Source organism: Tympanuchus pallidicinctus, unplaced genomic scaffold (genome assembly GCF_026119805.1).
Source record: "Tympanuchus pallidicinctus isolate F22 unplaced genomic scaffold, pur_lepc_1.0 scaffold5, whole genome shotgun sequence".
In the NCBI taxonomy this organism is placed as follows: Eukaryota; Metazoa; Chordata; class Aves; order Galliformes; family Phasianidae; genus Tympanuchus; species Tympanuchus pallidicinctus.
Genome location: NW_026294769.1, coordinates 25,036,745 through 25,062,329, shown reverse-complemented (window position 1 = coordinate 25,062,329; position 25,585 = coordinate 25,036,745). Strand labels below are relative to the sequence as shown.

Below are 25,585 nucleotides of genomic sequence, written 5' to 3'. Positions count from 1 at the left end.
CAGGAACATTCAGCCAGGTGTAGCCAGATGGTGCCTGCAGTGCGTGCACCTCAGCTCTCCCGGGCAGGGCACACTCCTGCCTTGGGTTCAGCCCGCCAGGCTTTGCCTGGAACTGGGTTTTCCTGTCCTGCAACATTTTTTTTAAATGTCAGAAAAATTTCATTCTGCACGGGACAAAACTGAGCCTTGGCCTCCCCCAGCTCTTCCCCAGGTTTCCCTGTTTCACACAGGCGCGGAAGAAGTAGGACCCGCGGGGCCGCCCCCCGCGTCCTACCCCCGGACAGGCAGAGGAAGAAGGGGCGCCGACAGCAGGGAGGACCGCGGGGGGGCGGCCGGCGCCGCGTACATCCGCCCGGTAGGGGGCGCTGTGAGCTGCCAGCCGCGCCGCGGGGAGGGAGGGAACGGCGGGGAGAGAAGGAGGGAGGGAGAGAAGGAGGGAGCGCGGCCGCCCCTCCCCCGCTTCCTCCTCCTCCCCGCCCGCCTCCCTCCCTTCTCCCTCCTCCTCCGCGCCGGCGGCCCCGCGCCCGGCCGCCAGAGCCAGACTCGCCGCAGACAGGCGGCAGCCAGCGGAGCGGGCAGGGCGGGGGGAGGAGAAGGAGGAGGAGGAGGCGGCGGCGGCGGCGGGGCTGGGATGAGTTGGAGGCAGCCGCGGCCGCAGCCTGCGCGCAGGGAGGGAGGCGGCGCGGCGCCCCGCGGGAGGCCAGCCCCGAGCGGGGGCCGGGGGGAGGTGAGTGCTGGCGGAAAGTGCCGGGAGGCCCCGGGGTCGGGAGCGGGGAGGCGGCGGGCGGCGAGCGGCTCCGGCGGCCCCATCGCTGCCCGCTGCTGTCCGCCACCCGCCTGTGGGGGCGGCCTCCCAGGTGTTCGGTGCCGCTGACAGGTAGCGGGGAGACGCGGGGGGACGCGGGGCTCGGCCAGCGGCGGCGGCGCGGTCAGAGGCGGGCGGGGAGCGGCCGTGTGCCGGCGGACAACTTTTACGGGAAGGGAACGGGGCGGGCGGCGGCCGGGCGCTCTCCGGTGACCCGTGTGTCGTCGTGCCGCTTTTCTTTTCGGGTTCGGTTAAAGTTTATCCGCAGAAACGTAGTTCTGAAATCCGTCGCGTCCGCCTCCATCCTTCGCTTGTGGTGCGCGCAGCCCAGAGGTGTGCGTGCCTCTGAGAGCGGGCTGCACCGCTGTGCGGGGCTCCGGGCTCTCGGGAGAAAGGATAGGAAATGGGCAACGTGCAAAAATAACTTTTTTTTTTTTTGTCTTTTGTTTATATTTGCGTGGCGGCGTATGATTTTAATGCCTAGAACGGTGAAGGCTCTGGTGGCATTTGGTTCTTGGGGAGGCTGTGAGCCTGGTGCGGTTGCTTTGGTGGCTGTGCAGGAGGACAGCGGTCTGGTGAGCGGTTTCGTGTGCTGCTGGAAATAGTGCTCGGTGCCGTAGCCTGCGGGTTTTTGAAAGCAGGTACCTTCCTGTCAGGAAGGAAATCTCAGAGCTCATCTGTTCTGGCACGCAAAAACTTTTGCGTCGATTGTGTGGGGAATGGGAAGGTGCAGCGCATGGTGTGAAGAGCGAAGCACGTGCGGCACCTCGCCCGTGGGGGCCCCAGAAAGAAGAGGTTCCACGGCGAGGAGAGCGTGGATGAGGTTAAGGACGTGGACACTGCGTGAGAACAGCAGTTTGCCCTTCTGCAAAGCGCCTTTGGCTTTTCAGCCTTCAGGCCTGGGTGCTGCTGGGGCACGGTGCTGCTGCCCTGCCCTCTGGCTTCAGTGCTGGGGTGAGGGCTCAAAGAATTGCACTCTTTGCAACAATCCAAAAGCGTTTAAGTAACGTTTGCGCACTTTGAGTGGAGATGAATAACTGTGTGTGGTGCACACGTGTCTGCTTCAGCTAATGAGAATATAATAATATTGCGGCTTCGTAGCTGTAGAGCAAAGGGGTCTGCTGGAAGGCCAGTGTGCCAGCGGGAAGTCCTCTTGCTTCCATGTTCCACGTGGCCTCTTGTCTACGTTCACTGAGGTAGTGATGGTGCTCTGAGTGTCTGTGCTGGTGTTCTAGCAGCAGGCATTTGGTTGGTGTGATCCGTGGGGTGAGCAGAGCCAGGAGAAGTTGGGTTGGAATGCATCGAATGCACGTCATTACGTACAGAAGGGAAAATGCATCTTTTCAAATACCCTGTGTTTTATACCAGTGTATTTAATTCTTATTCTTTGATATGTGGAGACCATTGCAGTGCTCGTATAAAGACGTATTGGTATTCATCAGCAAGTTAAGATGTCTGGGCAGGCTGAAACGATGATAAATGTGTAACGTAGGATGGGTTAACAATGTGAGACCAGATATTTCAAAGCGGTGGTTTGTGTTAATTGAAACATTATGGGCATTGGGTAGCTCTGGCTGGTAGAGCTGGAGCTCAGCCCTCAATGCATGTTGCAGAAATAGGAAGAAATGGGGATTCAACACTGAGGCATATGAGGACTGAGTTTAGTAAGATGCAGACTGCCGACCAGTAGCCAAACCGAACAGTTCAGAGCTAACCTGCCCCATGATGGGCTTTAAATAGATAAAATGCTGTTTTCTCTGCATAGAACCCGCAAGCTGAGGCCCGTGAAGATAAGATGCTTTTAGTTCTCCGTTCACTGGAGGTACCAGGCCTTGTTTCTTGTTTCTTTTTTGGAAAAAGAGAGTTTTTCATTTCATTTTTTTGTCCAAAATTTAGTTTTCTTTTTCCCAGCTGCCCTACAGCACCTTCTGTACTGGCTGCTGCTTTGTCAACGGGAGCTGGTTGCACTTAAGTGTGATGCTGTCTGAAATTATTGAGAGTCCTTTCAGAATATGATGTACCAGAAAAAAAAGTTCATTTTTATTAAAAAAAAAAAAAAGGCATCCTAGAGGTTATACTGAATTAAATTAATGTTGAGAGAAATGAAGCGTTAAAAAGTGCGTGCCTACCCACCAGGTCTCATGTTGGCAGGAATGGATCTTGCATTGAACTTCTGAGCAGCCTTGGAAAAGTTATCTTTCTGCCTGTAGTTCCCAATGGTTTAAAGCAGCTCCTTGCAGATGAATTGCCGGAGAGGGAATACAGATACTTCTAGGAGTTTGGAGATGAATTTCTTTGCAGATTGGTTCTGTGATAACCGTGAAATTCTTCAATGGCACCAAGCTCGTATCAGCTGCTCGGCACAGGCACTGATGCCAGAACAGTGGTGCATCGGTTGCTGGGAATCCAACCCCGTAGTGAAATGATTCATACGTGCACATTTTCTTCTCTCAGTTGACAGCTATTTTTAAGGGTAGCCGTCTTGCCTAGAAGGTTGATGTCTAAGCAAATGCAGCCTAGAGAGCTAAAAATTTCTTTCCCACCAAACATCATCTTATTTTTGCCAGACTTCTAATATGTACACTAAAACATTTAAACTGAACTGATTTTAATTGATTTCTTGTTAACTCTCTGGTGCTAATTAGTCATTATAAAGAGATCGTGATATTTTGAAGCTGCTGTCAGGAAACCAGCAAATTTCTGCACAAATCAAAATGATGGGTTTGAAGTAAATGTCAGTTTAAAATAATTTCTTTGTAAAAATGGGTAGCAGTGTCTAAATGATAGCAGAGTACTTGATTAGCTGAATGACTTCTTGAAATTAATGGGATTCTCTAGGTATGAAAGGCTGCAGAAACAGTCTCGGAACAAAGTAATGGTGCGTTTGTTGGTGTTCTTCAACTTTTCCTATGTGCTGCACAAGCAGAATATTCCGACGCAGGAAAGCTGTTGACCTTTTTTTCTTCACATTCTTCTGAACCTTCTATTTGAAAGAAAAATGTGAGTTATTTATTTTAGAGAGGAGCTTTGTGTGCTTAATTCTGAGACTCAGTTCAGTGATAGCGACTGTGAGGAGACTGCAGTGGGAAGGAAGCCTGCAGGTTGGTAAGAGCGATGGCTGCATCACGGTGTTTTCTGTTCTCCATGCTGACAAAGCGTCTCTGTATTCATCATCTATATTTATTTAATGTATGCATTGCAGTAGCATGTGCCTCGATTTAGAATATTTGGAAGATGCTAAATGTAGGTGCATTCTTCTAAATGCTTTTTCTTGCTGAAAGCAATGGAGATATGTGAGTACCCGTATTGCCTTCATTGTTGCTCAGCGTAATAGTAGGTAAATTCAGTCTTCCTGATTATTTTGGTCACAGGAGACAATGGAATGAAAACGAATCATTTTCTTGATGTGATGCTGGGTCTGGGCTGCTCATATCTGCCTTTCTTTTCCCTAAAATCCTATTACAGACAGCACTCTGACCTTTTAAACGATCTTGCTCTCCTTCAAACTCTTCTTTTAGATAGGAGACAGAAATTAGGAAGAACGTAAATGCAATTTCTGTTCTTATTGCCAGTGGAGAGCTTTCCTAGATTTGAATGAAGTGTTCTTTGTGCCAAATAGTTGACTTTTCCTGAATAAAATCTCTTTAGGGCATGCAGACAGTCCTCTGGTTAATATATTGGCATTCCCAGAACCCACTAAAACTTAGGCAGCTTGCCAGACACCACTTAATGAGGATGCCAAGTGTCTGGCACAAATCTGCGTGAAAACCAGCAAAGAAGTTGGGGGTGGAAGTGCATGCAGTGGGGAGAGGGCTGGGAAAGCAGCACATCCACACCCACTGTTACTTTTAATGTCTGCCTATCACAGATAAACTGGGAATCTTTTCTGCTGGATTTTGGAAACTTGCTGCACCCAAGTTTGGATGTAACACCTTTGAGGCAGCTGTGCAGTCTTGGGAAATTGCTTCATTGTGGAAGTGGTTTATGGGCGAGGGGATTTAGTTTTCAAGGAGAGGACTGAAAGAGGATGGGCTTTGCAATTTATTATCTTCTAAAACTGAAAAGCATATCAGCTTGGGGAGCAGTGCAAGTTGGTGATGGCCGGCATCCCTGCAGAAAGACTGGTCAGGGTGCGTGACAAGGGGTGGTGCTGCAGGAGCAGTGCTGCACGGTATAAACCGGTGCTGGGCTTCTGCCCCATGCGACTGCTGAGTTCTTACTGCATGTGAAGCAGAGCTGAATGGACTTTCTGGTATGGTGGTTGGATAACTCTTAAAAGAAAGAGAAAGAAAGTTCGTGCTCAGGCATTTTTTCATTAGAGTGACAGTAGAAACATGATGATGTTATCTTGTGTTGAGTCCAGTGCTTAGTCCTGAAGGTTGAAACTGATTAAGCAAAGTTGTTATATTCCAATCTGAACGTTATATGAGACATTTAAAACATCAACATTTTCAGCATTTTTCCAAGGCTTTAGTCTTTCTCTTGCTCAGCAAAAAAAGCAGTAGCACAATATATATCATTTTTTTAGGTAGATAGGTGTCTGTGTAGGTGATTTTAAAGTAGATGGGTTAATAGGCCTAATTGAAAATTTATTTCTAAAATCATTATTTTAATTCTAATAAAAGCTTGTTTGTTTTTTTTGTTTTTTTTTTTTGTTTTTTTTTGTTTTTTTTTTCCTAATAATTGAATTCAGAAATGTGCATGCTTGTTACTTGCTTTTCAGTAAAGTTTCAGTTGTGCAATTTTGGAAAACTATTCATCTTAGGAGAAATTTTGTGTGCTGGAATAAGAACGTGTGGCAGAGTTTGCTTTTGGGTAGGCCTAAATTATAATTTACTGTTTGGTTTTGTTTCGCTAAGGTGAGGTGAGAAATCAGAGTATTAGACTTCAGACTTCAGTGCCAGCACCAGTGGAAAAGGGACAATTGTGTGGAGTATTTTGGGAGTTATGTGGAAGTCTTTGAGTAAAGTGTTAATAAGTTTTATCTGTGTTGGCACTGACTGCTAGCTCTCTGTAAGACAGGAGAAACAAGTGGTGAGTGTGGTGGGCATTGTTCCTCTGCCTTTCAGCTAACATGTTTAGGATTAGTGTGAAAAGGCAGAATGGTATCTGTTGGAAAAGCCCCCAGTGCTCAAATGCTGCATACAAGAATAAGATGTGTTGGGGAAATGTCTTCATCGTGTTTGCATCTCTGAGTGCTCTTGATTTATTTTTTTTTCTTTTCCATGCTAGGCATCCTGGTACCCTTCTTGTCAAAAATGGAAACTGGCAATGAGTCTGCTTCTCAAAACTTATTACCACATTGAACTTGCTGTTGCCTGTAAAAGACAAGTTTGGAGATTTCCATTCTTGCATTCAGTATATCATTCTGTTCATGTATTCTGAAGTTGTCTGTAAAAGATGTAATGACTTGGAGGAGAGAAGTGCTCTTATGAATAATTGTCTGATAAACATCTTGAGGTTTGAATGATTCTGCCGTGATCTTTGACCACTGAATATATTTTAGTAATGATTTTAGACAGTAGGATAAAATTCTATTAGAATGCATGTTAGCACTTAGTAGAGTCACATCTGAACTGGAAAAGTGTTTTCTGCCTAAATCCTGTTTTTACTCAGAATTTAACAGTTGACTCACCTGCTTCTTAACACTCAGCATGTGCCAGTATAAAGCTGCTGCACTTTGTTTTTTATTTGCTGTGTCCAGTACTTGCAGGCATCTTCAAAAAGTCCAGTTTGTTAATCACAGCTTCATCTCATCTTGATTCCAGGGATTATGAGAAGGAAAAATGTGTGATTCTTTCTTAGTTACCTTTTTATGTGGTGTACCTGAGCCTGTTGGTTTGTCACACCTATTCTCCATTGCGTAGAGGGAAAGGAGGGGGAGTTTGTGACTGAGATATGAATCCATTTCTTTACTGAACCTCTTCTTCCATTTTGGTGAAATTTTTACTGTGTGTTAATTAAGAGTGATTCATTAATATTTTGAACTTGTAAACACCTTTAAGCTTTCCATTAGGTATTAATGACTCCTGAAGCAATAATTAATATAAATTTTTTAGTCCTCGATCTAGTAGGAGTGTACCTGTGTTTAGTTTTGGGCCAATCTCTACAAGGAAGACATTGAGGCCCCACAGCATGTCCAGAGAAGGACAGCTGAGCTCTTGAAGGGTCGGGAGCAGCTGATGGAACTGGAGCGTTTGGTCTGGAGGAGGTTCAGGGGACACCTTATTGCTCTCTAGGACGCCCTGAATGGAGGTTGTAGTGAGGTGGGGGTAAGCCTCTTCTCCCATGTAACTGGCAACTTGTTGCGCCAGGGAAGGTTCAGGTTGGATGTTAGTTTCTTCTCTGGGGGTGTTTGAGAAACGTGTGGACGTGGCACTGAGGGACATGGCCTAGTGGGCATGGTGGTGCTGGGCTGACGGTTGGACTAGGTGATCTTAGTGGTCTCTTCCAACCATAGTGATTCTACAGTATGTAATTGCCTACGTACATGTAGAGTTGTTACACCGAACTATTTAGTGTTGCTTTGTTTTCTGCTGTTGCTTAGCCAGTAGTTATCGTGTCAAGTGACGCTAAAGGTATTTTGACCTGGATTATACAGAATTTCAACTGGACGTCTGCTGTGGTTTACTTGGGATTTTTCTAAGACAGAAGTGAGTTGCCTGGCTTCTGTCCTGTGGGTCAGAGCTAGGAACACAGCAGGAGGTGTGGGAGAGAAGACGAAGTGACGAACACTTAAAAATAACCTAATTTAATCTCCGTAGCTGTTGAACTGGCACCTTCTGTGAATTACCTAATGGGCTTATGTTCTTCTTTTGTAATTTCACCTTAATGCATGACCGTGGTTTTTTTTTTTTAGATTTTGCCTAACTAGCGTTGAGCAAAACGAGACGGAACATTTGTAAAGAAAGTAGGTGCAGATAAGATACAGCGCTCTAAATTAAAGATAATGGCTATATAAAAGCTAGAGTTGGGCTGACTAATAGCCTTTGTCGGCCAGTGCAGTTGATGTGTAGATATTTTGTTTTACAAAAGGTTTACATTAATTGTAACTGCTCATCAAACCTGGATGGGTAGTGGAAAAGGAGAGAGTTCTGTAAATATTTCCAGAAGTGTTGTTTTCTTTATATGTGACTCTTTCAGATTCTTCCTATTGTTTTAATAACCTTCCTAGCAAGTTTTTAGAAGCAGCACATTTTAGATTAACTTTTTGAAAATGCTCAATTCTCACTTTAAATGTCTTAAATTGTGAGTCTCTATTTAGTTGGGAAGCTTAAAGTGATCCATCTCTCCAGTCAGAACAGCTTGCAGTATGTTGAATGCAGGTATGATTTGGTACTTACTTTCATGTAAATTATAGTAATAATAATAATATTTTTTTCAAAAAGCTACCATCTGTTGATGAACAGAAATACTGCCAGTGTTTGTCAAATGTGTGCTTTATCTGACCTGTTCTACTTAGCACCTTATGGCAAAGCTTTCTCATCAAAGCAATTTACAGATATCTTTATTCTTATAATGCCTTATTAGATTGATAACGGTGATGCTATCGCTTTTTTAATGTAGGCATTAATGCACTGAGGATTAGGGAGATAAAAATCTCTTTAGCTGCAAGACGAAGTTACCTGCAATAGATGTAGAGCTTAGCTTTCTCACTCACAGCTGTAGGTGAAAATCACTTTTGTTCTAGTGATCTTCACAGCCTTTTGACCAAAACAACTGGTGTTGTGCAGTGTTTCTACAGCAGAAAGCTACAAATCTTTTTTTGAGGGAGGTGGCTTGGCAAGTAGGTAAATTTCAAGAAAGAGATACAGCACTGATAGTGCATAGTAATGAAGCAAAGAAGCATTTTGTTGATTTTTTTTTTTTTTTTTTTAAATTAGCTAAAACTCTCAGAAACCAGGAGGAATGAGAAGAAATAGAAAAAGATGGCTTCTTTGGGTTGCAGAGGAGGACTTAGATGAACAATGATATCCTGAAAGTGTCATTTATGATGATGAGTTCTCTCTTAAGTTGAATATGCAACCAGGAGCTGACTTTGACTTTTCCCATTCCCTGTTTTCCTCTGGGTATTGTTACAGGTTGGAGATAAAAGCCTTTAATCATATCTACATGGAGACACCAAAGGAAATAACGAAGTGTCAAGTCAAGATGTATATGTTAAAGTATGTTAAACTTGTGTGTGAATGCTGTGTTGAATATAGAACAGCTCCTTATATCTCTAGCTCGAATCAATCAAAGGTCATTTTCCACCTGAATGAGAGCATCATTCAGAATGTAATTTGAATTACAGTGATCTGAAACCATCTGTGTATGAACGAGGGCCTCCTGACTTAGGTGTTTACTTTAACTTCAACATTTTATCATGTACTTGATTTATCTTGACTTTTGTCAGTGTTGCTTATTATTGATCAGTTTTCATGATGCCACTATGAAGTGGCATCTTAGCTGCAGCTAATTGCAGACTGCTAAGTGATAGTAACTTAGTCAGAAATGGCAGTTCACTGAGCTTGAGATGATTCATTGCAAATCTTTCAGATTCGACAGACTTTCACTCAAATCAAAATAAGATATGACCTCTCTTTGATTCCTGGTGACCTGTGGTTTGGGTGAAGGCCTGGTGTTTTCAGGGTCCTTGGCATGGAGCAGAACTACTAAGGATCCTACTTTGTGACCAGGGACACTGTGTTTCCAGAAACAGGGGGCTTACTTGCATGCTCCGTGTGAGAAGTCTATTCCAGAGACTTCTCTCTGCAATAAACCTTGTGGGACCACCTCAGATTTGGGCCCTGCAGTGATCCTTTGTATTTGCATATTGAAACTGGCAGCCCTCCAAGCAGTGAAACTAAGAAAAAAATGAATTCCTACTCAGCAGCTGGTAGGAAATGGAGAGAGAGACTGAGTTCCTTTTGCTTTGAAACAAATTAATAACATTGAAAAATGTCTTGCAGCCCAGAAACTGGCTGATTCTAGGCTGAGCTGTCTTTCACTGTGCCTTTGGGGATGTCGATTAATATCTGTCTTGCCACTTCTTTTTAATCTGCGGCTCACCTGAGGAAGTTCCTCAGGAGTACCAAATCCTTTGTTGTCTTAAGGCTTTCATTTGCTTTCTGTCATATTAGCCCTGACTGCAGAGGGTTGGAAGTTGTACTTTGCTGTGCCTTATATAGGAAGACATACATAAAGCAAAGAACATCTTGAAGCTGGAATGTTCTAAAGGGTTAAAAGGAACTGCGAATCATTCTGAGAAAAAGGTAGTTCTGTTCTTTACTGTTTCTGTCCAGCTGAGCTTGCCTCCCAGAGGGACCATAGTATTGCAGGAGAAGAGGAACTGCTCAACTGAAGTAGATGCAGTGTATGTAGCTGAAAATTCATTTTTGCTTGCTTCCTATTTATTGTTAGCTACCATTACAAAATTAAGACTCCCTGACATTCTTGTTGAGGTCTGTGATGTGATGGTAGTAGAAATTATATTCTTTCTCTGAAAAGACAAGGATACCCTTTCTCTTTGCTTATAAACATTCTGTTTGATAAGTTGATTCAAGGATTGTGTTTTTCTTACAAAAAGCAAACGGACAGAGCTTTCTGAACTTGCTGTCTAACTTGATGCTAAAATGCTCACTGGAAGTTGTTTCTTACGTGAATGATAACTTGAGAGCAGCTCTTGATTTCAGTACATTGAAATGATCATGGAATGGCTTGGGTTAGCAGGGACCCCAAGGATCATCAAGCTCCAACCCCCCTGCCACAGGCAGGGCTGCCAACCTTCGCATTTAATACTAGAGCAGGCTGCCCAGAGCCTCATCCAACCTGGCCTTGAATAACCTCCACCATGACGGTATAGTTGAAGATGCTGAAAACACAAGAGTCTCTTCACTAAATGTGGAGACAAATGAGTTGTATTATTTTATTTGGTGCACGTTTAATTGACACATCTAAGTTGTTTGCACATGTGATAAGTTTAAGGCCGCTGAAGCAGAGGCGGATAGATGTTTGCAGAATAAGTTTCTCACAGACTTAGGAAAACACAGAATTCCAAACATATTCCCTGTCTCAGTGGGTTGATTTGTTTTTAAAAACTTCAGCTATTTGTTTTTGAATTTTTGTCACAGAGTTGTAACACTCTCAACAATCTATCTTTCCTGGGTTAGATGGTATAGCAGGTTCTGGAGGCAAGAGAAAATATTTTACGTAAGATATCTGAATGACAAATTCTTATTTTTGAGTGAATGATAAGAGTGAACTTACTGGATGCAAAGGATAGTCTCTTTTTTCATGGTGTAAAAATGTTAAAAGAATATTTTTTCCCCCTGCTTCTGACCATGATAAGTAAAATAGTGAAATATGCCTTTTTCCTCTCATGTACTTGTGATGGTCTCAGATGTTCCCTACTCCTTACCAAAAAGCAAATGCTGTTTCCACAGGTTCTCTCATTTCCCTGATCTCTCTGCTTGTTTTCCTGGCACTCCTGTAGCTGAAGACCTCTTTCTCCCTCTCTTGTACTTTCAGATGCAGGTATTTCAGGGAAGTCATGCAGCTGTAATGTCTAAATGTTTTCCTCTTCTTTGCTTTCCCCTTCCACCCCAGCCTAGAAATTCCATATGGAAGCTCTTTGGTATCAGTAACAGCTGAACAACAGATAATTTTTTGAAGCCTCAGAGCTGTAATAGTTGTATATATCCATAGTTATGGTATGTATTCATGTCATGGATCTTCTGGTCCTCAAGTTTGTCAAGACTCTTGTAGTCATTCTTGCTGTAGTGTTTCCCCTATTTACTGTTCCTGGTTGAAAGTAGTTTCTTTCAACGATTTAAAAATAAATAAATAAAAACAAGGATTCTGTCATAAACTTTATTTTTAGGAGGTCTGAATATTTCAGAGTCCTGTGTTGTGATTCAAAAACTGTGCTCCCTTCTTTCATCTCTAGGGTTTGTAATAAGGTGTCAGCAATGATCTAGTCCATCTGGGAGCTTGCATCAGTACTTGGGAGAGCCAAATGTGTCTGCCTCAAACAAGGCTATAGAAAAGTGTTCCACTAGCAACCAAGATGTCATCCATCTGGTAGACAATCCTGTAGCTAGTTAACTTAATGACGTATTTATTTGACTAGATGTTTCTGCGTAGCAGACTCCAGCTTTCCTCCCTGTTCAGATTAATATCAAAATCTCCGTGCTCTGGAGAAAAAGAATGAAACCTGCCTGTTCTGGAGAATGTCAGGAAGTGTGTGGCTGGCTGGATCTGCTGCATTTATCTCCAGGATGAGCATGGTGTGCAGGCAGCCCATGCGGCGCAGGTGTCTGGTGGCGAGGAGCAGCCGGCCAGACGCAGGACCTGGGTGACCTTAGATGTACATAGAAATCCAATCATGCTGCTCCTGCTTTAGGGTATTATTTTAGCACGCGGGCTGCCTGAGGATTGCCTGCTGTGGCACTTAGAGCCAGCGTTGTCGTAAACGCTTTGCAAAGCTACTAGAATAAGCCAGGTGATTATTTCTCTTTGTTGCTTTCCCAGAAATATTTATTCCAATGCTAAGGGGCTCACAGTCTTCAGTATACGCATTCTGGATGTTTGTGTTCTTGGGTGGACCTAAAGACAGTTGCAGGAGCACGGTGGCAGTGCTGTGGGAAGAAAAGCCCTGTAAACTTCAGATACTGTTGATTCTTGCTCTGGTAAAATAGAGCACGTTGGGGCCGACTGGCATCAATTTTTTTTTTCCTTCCAGCCGCTCTATCTACTGTTTATTTTTAGTCCAAAGAGGCTAAGTCACTGTTGCAAATTCTAGGCTGATCTGATTTCTAATCTGTCTGTGACTCACAGTAGAGTTGAGAAGGGGACAGAACAACGGGGAAAATGGAGATCTAGAGGGAAAGAGTGCTTTATATTCATGGCAGTTGTATTAATTGCTGTTGAGGTAAATTGGTGAATTTAACCCGAAAAATGGACGTGTGTGTTTGGACAGACAGCTGTGCAGTTGGGTTCATCTGAAAATCTTCTTTCCTGTCTTGGAAGAGATGTCACATGCACAGTTATTAATTTAATAGGGCCTTAGAGACCATCACAACTTTGCATGTTTGTAGTGGAAACAGTGATATCTGCTGATTTTGGTGAATTTTACCTGATAGCATTTCTGTAAGAATCAGTGGACGTTGATAAAAATGAACTTGGCAAACTTCAGTGGACAGCTTGTAGTCTGTGCAGGTTCTACGTAAGGCTGAGAAATAGGCCCAAAGTAAGGTGCAGAAGCAAATTTCTTTCTTTGCTATATGCTAGAGACCTCTCTGCTTACGGGTGTAAAATGTTTGTTGTGAGCAGCCTTAAGCTGAATAAGGAGATTGTAAGTGAAATTAGGGAAACTTCGTGGAATGCAGAGTCCTGGCACAGCGTAGATTGAAGAGGTACACTGTGCTTACTCCGGCTTCGTCTTCTGATGATGCAAAGAGAGTTGAGAAGTAATTCAGACTGCAAGGGACCTTCTGGAATTCATCTTGTCTGACCTGCAGGTAGGAATAAGCCTTTGTTGTAGTGGAAGAAAATGGAGAATATGAAGGAAGGCAGCCTTATTTCTAAACATTCCAAGTGCCAAGAACAGAACTAAGTTTACTTGAAGTCTTGTTGCAGGTAAAAAGGAGCTACTGACTTGTGGAGCTGCATGTGGCTAAAGTTGTCAGCACTGTTGTACGTCCTTGAGATGTTGTCTTCAGAGCGTTGTCTATGTAATTAGTCACAAATCATCTGGTTTACTTTTCAAGAAGGAAGGCATTGGCAACACTTCATTGATACAAAAATGTGTGCATTTGTACTTGTATCAGGTCCCTCCTTTTGCCTCAGTGCTGCAATTGGTTGTTCCAAAATCACAATTAAACAACCTTTTCTGCATTTAAAAAAAACATGAATTATATTGCTTTAATTACCCTGAAGAGGTAATTGATGGGTCAGAATAACACTGATTAAGTTTTTGGTAAGGAGGGGATTTCACATCTTGCTGAAAAGATTCCATATCAAAACTTGATTGCTTTATAGCAGAATGAAAAAAATCACATTCCTGCTTTTCAACCAAACTTACGTTTATATTGGATCAGTTTTTGTAGTCTTGTATGATTCCGTGCAAAATAAAAGGAAAAAAAATCCTGTCATAATGTTAAGAAAAGTTTTAAAAATTTTACCTTATAAATTGCCTATTTCAGTTCTTATTTCATAGTTAGTGTCTTCAAAAGGATACATTACAAGAAGTATTTCTGCTTTGATGCATTAGATTTTCTGATGGCAAAGAGATCTACAGGGATGTTACTGACAAGACATGCAAACTTCTTTGGGAGCTTTGCCTTATATTACTTTGTTGCACAACTTTACTTTTAAAGTTCTTTTGAAAGTTTCTTTCATTTCATTGCAAATCTGCAACTTTCTTCAGATAGTTTATTAAAACTGTTGTTTTAATTGATTGCTTCATTCCTTTTCACATTTGTTTTACAGGGTAAGAGTACATATTACTGCACAGGAGATGCATCTTCCTGACTGTTCTCTGCTGTTGAATGATTTATCTGACTTTAGATTAGTATTGCTAGAAATTCTTATGTGTACGGATGCTGTTTAAGTTGCCCACTGTATTTGTATTTTCTCATGTCTTCTGCTGATTTCTCCCTCTTCATTTCCCTTCTGCTAATTCTCAATAGGAGGGAACTTTTTGCAGAGGGCTTACATGGAAATCTGGTCAATTTGAACTGGCTCTGTAATTCTTTTCACTTTGAATTGAGGCTAGTAACAAGCCAAACAAGGTTTTGGTTCTGAAGGGTGGCTGTGTAAGGTCTTCTTCCCATTAGCCAAATGCTTCCCTTCTTCCAGCTCTTCATGTGTTGATGAGTGTCTGATTTTTCTTGTCATTAAATGTTCCTGTCCAGTTATGCAGAAGTGCTGTGTTACGAAAGAAGATTACATGCTTGACTTCTGCTCAGGTAATTAGCATAAAATTTAACTGTCTTATCCAATTAAGTTTATATATCCCAAGACAGTTCGTAATGCCGACCGACTGAAAAAAATCCCAAGCCTGACATGGTAGAGTTCGTCTTTGTGGAGTAATTTCTGGAATGCTGATGCTTCGGTGTCTCAGTAGTAAGTTTTAAGGCACTGTGTGTTTGGACATTCAGGATGGAGGGAAAAATCAGAGGTGACAAGTTGGAAGGTTGTAATTGTTAGCGTTGAGTGTTTGATGCTAGTTTGTGTTATAATCTTTACACTACTAAAGTTAAAAGACAACAAGCTCAGAAAATGAAGAAGGTTGTCTTTGGCTTTTGCCTTGAAAGTTTCTTCTGTGAGCTTTCGTGTGCGATAGACTCGAGTGCTCTATGAGGCAACAGGTTTTTTTCCAGCACTGCTCGACGGGCTAGAGCTTGAATGCATAATTGTGGATGGAGACTGTCTGATAGAGGAGCAGCCTGTAGTGTGTTATCACTTCAAAGTCTGAACCACGAGAAATGCTAGATGGTTAAAAAAAAAAAAAAATAAAAATCACTCTCTTTCCAAGTATTTGCTGCTTAGGTCTGAAAGCAATTAGCTACCTTTTTAATTTCTCTTCAGCTGTCTGATTGCTGACAAAGCATGATTTTTTTTTTTTGGTTCAACATTTTATCATATCAAAGTAAATTACGTGCTACAGGGCATGTTTGTTTTGTGGACGTCACTTTTACAGTCAAAACCTTAAGCTGCTGGATAAACAAGTCATTGTAATTAGGTATGTCTGTTTTCAGCCAAACTATGTCAGAATGTAAAACCATCAGATTAATTAGAGTTTGATTAAAGTGGCATGAGTATCATTGTGCAATCTCCTCTGCACTATTTCTGTGCCTACCTTATTAGGACGGTATTCCCTTTGTAGCATCAAATGGTCCTGCAAAGAGATGAGTGGGAGGTATTTTTTGCATTGTTTTCTTAATTAAGAATGATTATTGAGAAAAACAGCCAAGTACACGATGATACTTATCTGAAAATGTTGTTTTGTCTGCTAATGTTTTAAGAAATGGGTTAAGTATGCTATCCGTGTTTTTTATCTTCATTTTAGATAGATTATGAAAGGTTAGTAGTGCAAATATAAGATCCCATGTAGTTACCCTGTGTAGTACAAGACCCCACGAATTACTGCATAAAATGGGCCGGAGTGACGTGGGATAATATTAAAAAAGCATACCACCCAACCAAATACATGTGTAACACATGTAGATTTGTTACTTAGCTTAACAAATGCCTCGTTTAGTCTAGAACCTTTAAAATGAAGCTAGCCTGCAGAAAACTTCCAATTTTAGGTTCATGAATTTTTGAAATCCAATATGAACAAAAGCAGGGTGCAAGGTCTTCCAAATAAAACTCCTGGAGTATATTATAGAGGCTTGTAATAATCGTACAAGTTTTTTTTCTGTAAGTCCTTCTCTTTTCTCTACACGAGCAGCTGTTAGATTGCTGCCATCTCAAACATTTAAGGAACAAGGCATCATTCTTGTGTTTTTTTATACGCCCTTGTTCCTTACACTGCTTGGTGTAGAGGACCATCTGCCAGCTGGAACCACTAAGACAACTTTTTGGACTTTTTCTATACTGTTAGTTTAATTTTCCGGTCTCTGCTAGTTAGGCTGTTTCTCCATCTATTTCCCCAGACCTTGGGAATCGTACCTTAGTAAAACTTTCCTAGGTGCCAGGTCAGAATTTGACCTTGTGAGTATTCAGAAAACCTTCTTGAGTGGGTTTCTTGTGGCCTCTGCATGGGATGAAGATGTTGCATTGTCTTCTTAGTGCAAGCAAGCTGCCAAGGCGGCAGAAGAGTGGCATGCTTTATAAGCCCTTTGCCCCAGCTTAGCTCTGTTTTGTTAAAAGCTGTAAGGTGAGACATGCCTGAATTGTAAGTGGGCAGGACTGCTCAATTCCCTGTTTGGACCTGTTGTTTAAATTCTGTATTGAAAAGAAAAAAAGAAAAAAAGAGGAAGAAAATCCTCCTCTTCTGATTTCAAACTCCATGTTACGAGTTGCCATGATAGAAGAGGATACATAGTTGGTACATTTTTAGTTGGGTTTTATTTTTTTTTCATTTTAATTTTTTAAAACATGGTTTTCTTCCCTCTTCGGTTCTCAACCAGATGATTGAGCTTAAATTAAATACTTCCTGTATATGATTTTTAGGGAAGCAAATGTACTGATCCCAACTCTGCAGGAGGCCCATGATGATGGTGGGGACTGGCTGTGCTCACTGACAAGAGTGCTGATGGCTCTAAGGACAGATTTCCCTGTTATGTCAAAGTCTATGCTCATAACTGAAAATGTGGGACTGTTCTAAGTTGAAATGCTCTTCTGTTAATGTCTGTGAGGGAAATAAAATGTGTTTCCATTATAGGTTATTGCATATTGTGTCTACAAATGTAGATCCTCTTGATATGTGCAGAGTTGGTATTGAACACATCAGAATTTGCTCTCAATAATGCTTCAGTAATGTTCACATTGGTATTTGATATATGGAGGTAGGTAATAAGAAAAGAACTTCAAGGTAAATAATATAAATACTGTATAGAAGGTAGCTGTTGGAAAAAGAAACATTAGCACTGTGGATAGAAGTCATTTTCTTGTATTTTATGCCAGATATAAAAATGATGGTTAACTTGCTGACTTACAGAGAGGTTCTTCTATTCTACAACTAGAACTGGAAAGACAGTAATTTGGTGTGACAATATTGCTGGTTGCTCATGCTTAAGCATCAGTATGTTTTGAGTACCTAAAAACTTTGTTTCATTGCTAAGGATTAAAACTTGTGCTATGTCAACTGCTGAAATGTTTGTTTTTCATGTGATACTTGCAGTATATTATGATAACATTGAAAGAGGCAATGACATCTGAGGGGAAAAAACGATTCTTAAGTAGTAATATAAAATGGTAATAGAAACACAGTAGGCAACTGTGGCCTTCCTTCATGATGCACGGAGTATGGAGGTAAGTATGGAAACATTGAAGAAAAGAAGCATATCTTAGTAGTTTATCAGTGGCACTGATTTGCTTAATGCAAATTAAATGACTCATTTACGTGTTATAGGGGCTACTATGCCACATGTTGCTAGTAACCTTTGAGGGAAGAATAAAATATGGCACTTACTGTTTCTGCATTTGCTTCTCTTTTTTAAATCTGACAAATGAGAGCATGATGGCTTGGCTGAGCTGAGCTGTTCCAACATAGGGATGCAGGAAACAATACTCTTAAGTCTCTGAAAATATAAATCTGACAAAAATGCCTGTTGCTCGAGAGGACTGCTTCCAATTCAGCAGTCACCTTACCCACATATCCCTCGGTACGGCATGCTGAGGGGGTTATTCGTACATCGATGTGCTTTTCTTTTCCACTCCCCTCATCTTTTCTTCTCCACTTCTTTGCGTTGTTGCCAGTGAGCTATTCTGGTTTTCTGCAGACTGAGTTAACAAGCTAATATTGATATTTTCAGGTAGCTTATTCCCATCTGTTCTTGCAAGAGAATAAATGTTCTGACTAAGTGTTGTAAGTATTTATAAAGCATTTCTTCAGAGAGGAAGGACTACATCTTATGTCGGTGTTTGGGGTACTGTTGCTTTCTTTGAGTTAAACTAAGCATTTATTTAGAGAGGCAAAGAACTAAAAGGCAGTGGGGAGTGTAAATGCACGCGTATGTACAGATAGATATGATGATAAAAATGAGTAAATCTCACATTTTTCTCCTGGATCTTTAAAATAAAATGACTGTTGATAACTAAATTCCTTTGAGTAGTCTGTGCACAGTTACACCTGAGTATACTTCCTTCTGTCCTTTTCTGTTCTATATTGAATGAATACCAGTGGGTTGGGAAAAATGCTTTGGGTAGTCTGTTTTGCTGTTGTTTCAGCCTATGGCTCTCATAAACTCAAATATTGCTGCTGCAGCTGCTTTGGGAAGAGCAGGTTTCATGGTTACTTTCCAAGATGTTAATTATTTTGTCTTTTTACATGAAAACAATTACCCAGGAGTCTGGGACTCTACAGAGGGTATCCATGTTAGATAATTATAGTGGTCTACATGTTTGTTGTTGTTTGTTTCTTTTTAAATACAAAATACTTGAAAGAAACATACCAAGTAAAAGAAATGAGATGTAATCCTAAGGTACTTTGTTTTACAAAAACTAAACTGGGTATTGGCAGACTCTCCCACTGGTGCCTTGCAGACAGGTAGCAAGGTAGTGAGTTATAGATTCTGGGTGTGTCTGCCGTTGCATTTTGTTTATTGCTGTCATGCATACATCACATAATCAAAAAAACAATCTCTGTTGTACATTTAGTTTTTCTCACTGTACCAGGCTTGGCCTGATTCCTAGAAGCATGTTCATTTTCTCCCCATTAATACAGCACCGGGATACGTTCAGTACATAACAACTGCCATGTTACTCTGATTTCCACGTCCTTGTGATTTGACTTTGCTGCACTATGACGGTTTTGTTTTGCTTTTATTTTTCTTCTCTACCATATCCCAAAATATTCTGATACCTGGACTGCTTTTTTCTGTATTGAAGCATGCACGTTCATCAGTTACGCTGTGTGCATCGTTCTCCAGTTTGGGTGGTTGTTGTCGCAAGGCACTGCGCAGGAGCCGTGTAGTGCCATCGATCTTGTGCAAGGTGGGTTGTGCCTTGAATCCTTCCATTTCTACTGGGTGGATGTGATCTGTTACAGATATCCAGTCTCCTTGTCTGTTTGATTGCCGTTGCTGATGACAGCCTGACCTGATCCCAAGGAGAGGCTCTTATTTTCTGGCTGCGAGGCCAGTCTGATGAACTTTTGGTATTGACTTTAAGCAAAATGTCACAGTATTTTGTGGAAGTGGAAACTGTTGTCTTGACAACTAAAGTCCAGCTAATAATAAATAACTAAAGAAACTACAAGGCCAAATATATTGTAATTCTTACAAAACTCAAACTTTTTTTTGAGTGTGAGAGCTCATTTCAAGACAAATGCATTTATGTTTTGGATCTGTATCATAAAGAGGTCAAAGACATGAGTGTGACATACTGGTTGTATTGTGTAGTTCATCTGTGTTTGCTTTAAACACTTTTTCTGTGACAAAATGTTTTTCCTGTGCTAGTTTTCTGCAAAATTGACTGTTTATATTCAGTGGTGGCTCTTCCTTACATTTAAACAAGTTAGCATTTCAAATGTGCATTGAAATTTGGGAATCATTGTGTCAGTCCAACATACTGTTTGTACTTCAGATGAGCTCTGGCTTTCACTTGGAGAGCCAAATAATAGATTTATGGTAACTTGTATCTTCCATTAGAAGTTTAATAATTTCCTTTTTCCTCCTTCATTTACTCTTTTAACCATTTTAAAGTTACTTTTTGAATGTTGTTTGTGCTGTGGCTGGGTAATGGAGTAGAAGCAATGGCATGTAATGCAACGGTTGAAAACACTGGTAAAAGCTGTTTTTTCTTCATCTGTTTATTTTTACTATTCTTTTTTTTTTCCCAGTGGGTCCATTCTGATTCTTGATAAGATCCAAATCTAACAATAAAAAGCTAATCTTGAGTATGGGGAGCAGGACTAGGGAAGTAATCCTCCCCTGTACTCAGCACTGGTGAGGCCTCACCTCAAGTACTGTGTTCAGTTTTGGGCACCTCAATACAGAAGGGACATTGAGGTGCTGGAGCAGGTTCAGAGAAAGGCAGCGATGCTGGTGAACGGCTTGGAGAATGTGCTCTATGAGGAGAAACTGAAGGAATTGGAGCTGTTTAGTCTGGGGAAAAGGAGGCTGAGGGGAGACCTTGTTGCTCTCTTCCAGTACCTGTAAGGTGCTTACAGTGAGAGCGGGGCTGGTCTCTTCTCACTGGTGACGGGATGAGGGAAAGCAGCCTCAAGTTGCACCAGGGTGAGTTTAGGTTGGATATCAGGAAAAACTTGTTTACAGAAAGGGTTGTTAAGCACTGGAGTAGGCTCCCCGGGGAGGTTGTTGAGTCACCATCCCTGGATATGTTTAAAATCCTTTTGGATGTGATGCTCAGGGATTTGATTTAGTGGAGGGTTGTTAGATTTCGGGTAGTATGGTTAGGTTGTGTTTGGACTCGATGACCTTTTAGGTCTTTTCCAATCTGAGCAATTCTGTGATTCTACGATTCTTCATTAGCTTGCACTTGGTGGACAGTAACGGATGCTTAGGTACTAAGCAATATAAATAATATATAAACTTACCTGAATACAGTATATCTTGTAAATCTCTTGCCCCCCTGCCCTCTCAGTACTTCTTCCCAAAGCAGGAGCATGGGTCGTGATGCTCGTTTCTGAAGAAGAACAGTAGTTTGAGCTCAGCATTAAGTTATTTTTTGGGATACATGGTACTTTATAAGGGGAAGTATATATAATTTTTGTCAGAATTCGCGTAGAAACATTGTGTTTGTTTGTGGCACGACATAAAAGGAACATTCTGATTTATCTCCAGAACACTGCTGGAGAAGAGAAAAAGAGCTGTTAGATGACAGTGAGGACGTGGTCTGGAGCAAGGGCCTCCGTGGGACTGTATTTTGGAGTGGGAGTTGGTGTAAATGTGTTTGGACAAGCTCACGTGTTGTGATTCCATCTGTGGTTTTAAGAGAGATTTAGCAGTAGGGAGTTTTTTTCCTTTAGCGTATCTGACAAAGAAAGAATATTATATATAAGGTCGTTGAAGCTTGTAACATTACTACTCTGCTGGAGCTGTGAAAAGTCAGCTCTCAGGCCCCTTTATTATAGAGTGCTGTAATTCAGGTATGCATCATTCATGTGGCTTACAAAATGGAGATGACCGGGTTGCATTTTGACACTGTGCCTTGCCTGTACCCTACCAGAAGTTCCCCCCTCTGCCCATCCCTCCTTGTTTCTGTTCCCTTTCCAGGAGCCCAGTTGAGTGCCTGTTCTGCCTTGGGTGCAGCCTGGTGAAGTCTTCGGAGCGTGGAGTGCTGAGGTCAGAAGGGAAGACTTCTGTACAATTGCTGTTGTCCAAAGAAATAGCCCAAAAGCAGATCAGCAGTCTGAATAATGACTGCAGATCATTTTACGTAAAATTGCTGAGACTGAACGTGCTAGACAGACTGTTAGGTTCTTTTTTCTCCATTTAAATTCATGACAGGAAGATAGCCATTTTCCTCACAGTTTCAGAAATGTCTTAAATTTGGTGATATTATGAAGGAGAAAAAGCAAAAGTCAGGGCTCTGAAGTTGTAGGTAAGCCATGTAGAGTTTGAGTTGCCATCCTTTTCCTTCTGAAGGATAACCTTAATGCTGTATATCTCCTTCCTTCCTTGCTCATTTTACAGCTAGAGGTATTAGAACTCCAGCAGTTGTTGTTTTTTAAAAACGGAAGTATGGCCATTTGTATTTTGTGACTTGTCAGGTGGAGCTCTGTTCTGCTGCTGCCTGCTTCAGGCGTTGACTGCTTGACAATCAGTGTTGGGAAATTCTTCTGGCAGGGAATCCCCCTGTGTTCAGGTTTAACCAGAAGGAACCAGCTTATGCTTGATTTTCTTTCAACAGCTGGAGAAGTGGAAATTCATCAGAAGTTAGAGGATCTGTCTCTACCTCAGACAGAACTTTCTTTAATTTCTATATGAGATGATACATTGTGCCTTTACTGTCATTATTAATAGCACTGGCTAACTTGTTTGGATAAAAAACTTGATTCTTCAGGCTTGCACTTAGTGTTTATATATTTTAATGACTAAGATCAGTCAATTCAAAGTGGCTTTGAGTAACACACAAAATGCTTTCCTGCTGATCTCCAAGAGGAAAATTGCAAAACTATAATGTTGTGCTAAATACAAATTAGTATAGAGGGACAAATACATGCTCAAGTTATAATAGACTAAGCACCTGTAATGTCAGTTGCAATTTAATTGGTGTAAGGTATGTCCTATTGGAAAACTGTTCAAATTGCTTGTATTTTTCCCAGCTTCTGAACTGTATGAGCTGAAACTTAACATGCTGATTGGACTTGCTATTCTAGGTTGGGAAGTTGTAGTGGAAATGCTAAGTCATGGCCTGGACCAGTGATTGAACACCAGGTGCGAAGGCAGGGCCAATCCAGGGGAGCTCAGGTGCGTGCAGTGCTCCTGAGTGACTGGAAGGGATGGAGCCAGGATCCTTCCCAGACCTCATTTAAGGGTTGGCAGTGGAGGTGAGGGTATCTCTTGCCGGAGATCCCTTCCTTTCTGACGCCTTCCAAAGGTAAGCAGCTCTTCTTTCTGCATCTGTGGCTGCTGCATTTGGGCTTGTTCTTTGCTGTAGGCAAAGACTTTGCCACCCTGCTATTATCATGCCATTATAGCATTACAGAAGTGTTTCAGGTGAAACTAGTTAGTTGAAGTCTTTTTGATCATAAATATAGAGAAGGCTGCTGTCAATGTTGTCTCAGTGGGAAGAACTAGGCCTCTCCAAGGAAAGATTTGATGGCTGGGGGCTGACCACAGCTGGACTAGTACAGCTGTTCGTATTGCTATGCTTCAAACCAGAGTGCTGAAATCATGTGGCTTTAGACCAGTCCTGCAAGTGGAAGTTGGGAGTTGCTGTCCCTGCAGAACATTTCAGCCACCCAGTGTGATTGCAGCCATGTGAACAAGTTGTCCAGGCACAGGATGGCAGTCTGTGGGCTCTGCTGCTGAAGTCTTTCTTCCATCTAGTAGGAGCACACTGCTGTGTTTTACTCTAAAACATCTTGTTTAAGAAAACAAACTGTGCTTAAATGATGGTTTCTTGACAGCTTGAATCTCACTGTCAGCACATTAAGAGCACAGATGTGCGTGCTCTGTGATCTTGGTCTGCCCAAGTGTACGTGAGCACAGAAGTGTCGTTTGTTTGGGAAAAATGCCTTTTCAGGGGTCCCGAGTCCTGTCTGCATTCAGAAAGCTGCAGGAGGTGGCAGTAGGAATTTATAAGAAAAATAACAAGAAAAAATACCTACTTAGAAACAAGGAGCCTCTATAAATGACCCAGTGTGGAGCCACTATTACAAAAGAGGCAGTTTAACGTGTCAGCGAGGCAGTGGCTGGACTGGGAAGGGAAGGTTATCATGGGCAATGTGAAGAATAACTGGAAAAATGACTTTGCATATCATGTTGTGTAGCTGCCTTTGGATAGCATTTTTTTTTAATAGCTGACTTAAAAAGCAATGAAAAATCAACTCCTTTAATTAGAGTTGATACATAGTGCTGGTCTTGACTTCAGAGAGAGGGGAAGGCTTCCATATACTAACTTGGTATGTATCTGATGAGGTACACTGTTTCTGTGTCTCTTCTTTCTGCAGAATTGTCAGCATTGTGCTGTAGGCTTTGGCAGGAGGACCAATGATTGTCAGTGGAGCCAGACTTGCAGAATCCAGGAATTCCTGGAGTTCTGTTGTTTAATAGAGGAAGTGGATAGGCTAGTAAAATTATTTCATGCTAAATATAGAAATACACGTTGTTTATGAGTTAGGTCAAGAAAATTAAAGGAAAAAAAAAGTTGTTGTAAAGTTAGCCAGTAACCTGTGTGATCGCTCCCAATAAATAACAACATATGCTACCACATAAAAGTGGAAGTGGATCTGGAATGGCTGGTTAAAACAGACTTCTGTCCATCTGTCACACAGGCTAATAAGTAATTTCTCTTTGTTCTTCTGTGTAATAAGGGTGGCCCCATCAAAATGTCAATAAATATTGTGAGGAATGTAGAGGACCCATGTGGTTTTGGATGGATCGGAGCCAGTGGTGTGTCTCCATCTTCTATGTTTGTGAAGGAGAGAGAGGCTATGCTGAAGTACAAGCAGAATGTTCTGAAATGTCTGTTTCCAGCTTTTGGGTAGTTTTGTGTAGAAGTCGAGGCTTTCTGATACAGGTGCAGTGTGGAGAGGAGCTGAATGTCCCTGTGTTGAGCTGCCTGGCTTGGATTGGGAAGCTCCTGCCCAGCCTCCGGGTCATGTTTGCAGCAGCCACCAATGCAAAGATAAGCAGGGATTTGTTTTGTCTTTAATTATATTTACCCAGGTGCTGGTTACTTCAAATTTATTTTTTCCAATGCTAATAAAGTGCTCTTAATTTTAAATTATTAAACTTGTGTTTGCTTTTACGCAGCCTATGTTAATTTCATAGCTGTCTGATATCTAATCTTTATTTCCATTTAAATTTTTACTTTGTCTCATATGTACTGCTTTTTTATTCTGCTGTGTTCCCATAGTTTTTTATTTGAAAATAAAAAGCACCAGGGTTCTTGTTCACACGCTGCTTGCTGTGATGAGCTGTGCAAGAGAACATCTGCAGAGCACAGACAGAGCGCCTGAAAGAATGCGGGGTGTGTCTGTCTCCCTGCTTATCTTGGCTCGGCTCGTTTCTCTTCCCTGAGTTCCTCTCGAGGTCTGTCCTCCTACTGCCAGTCTGCAGCCTGTGCTAGCAATGCAGTGAAACTGGAGTCAGTCTGAAGTGCTCCGCGGTGACCTGCCAGTTGATATGTAAGAGTTAGCCTGGTTCATGCTGCTGCTGCTGAAGTATTAAGTGAGATGGTAACATCTGGAGGGTGAGTGTGGAACTGCTGTGTATAGGAAAGGAGGAGAAAATAGAATAATAAATGGAGCAAAGCAGGGGATATCTGAGAGCATACTTAATGCTCTGAGATGGGTGTGGGAGAAACTGTTTGATAAACCATAAACAGAACATAGGAGTACTAAATTACGAATAAAAGAAGTGCAGGTACCATTAAGAAATACCCAGAACTGATAGTGAGGACTTATTACTGTTGCTTTTAATTCTCCTCATTTTGCAT

At 41.8% G+C, this 25,585-nt stretch overlaps 1 protein-coding gene across 1 annotated transcript in view; it reads left to right on the top strand.

Annotated features, from left to right (window-relative positions):
• The first annotated feature begins 612 nt into the window (after positions 1-612).
• The window catches only part of LDLRAD4 (low density lipoprotein receptor class A domain containing 4), a 271,366-nt gene continuing 246,393 nt past the window's right edge, over positions 613-25,585 (top strand). Inside the window, exon 1 of the mRNA XM_052704089.1 lies at positions 613-727. The gene's annotated coding sequence lies outside the window, so the exon portion shown is untranslated. The remainder of the gene's footprint in view (positions 728-25,585) is intronic.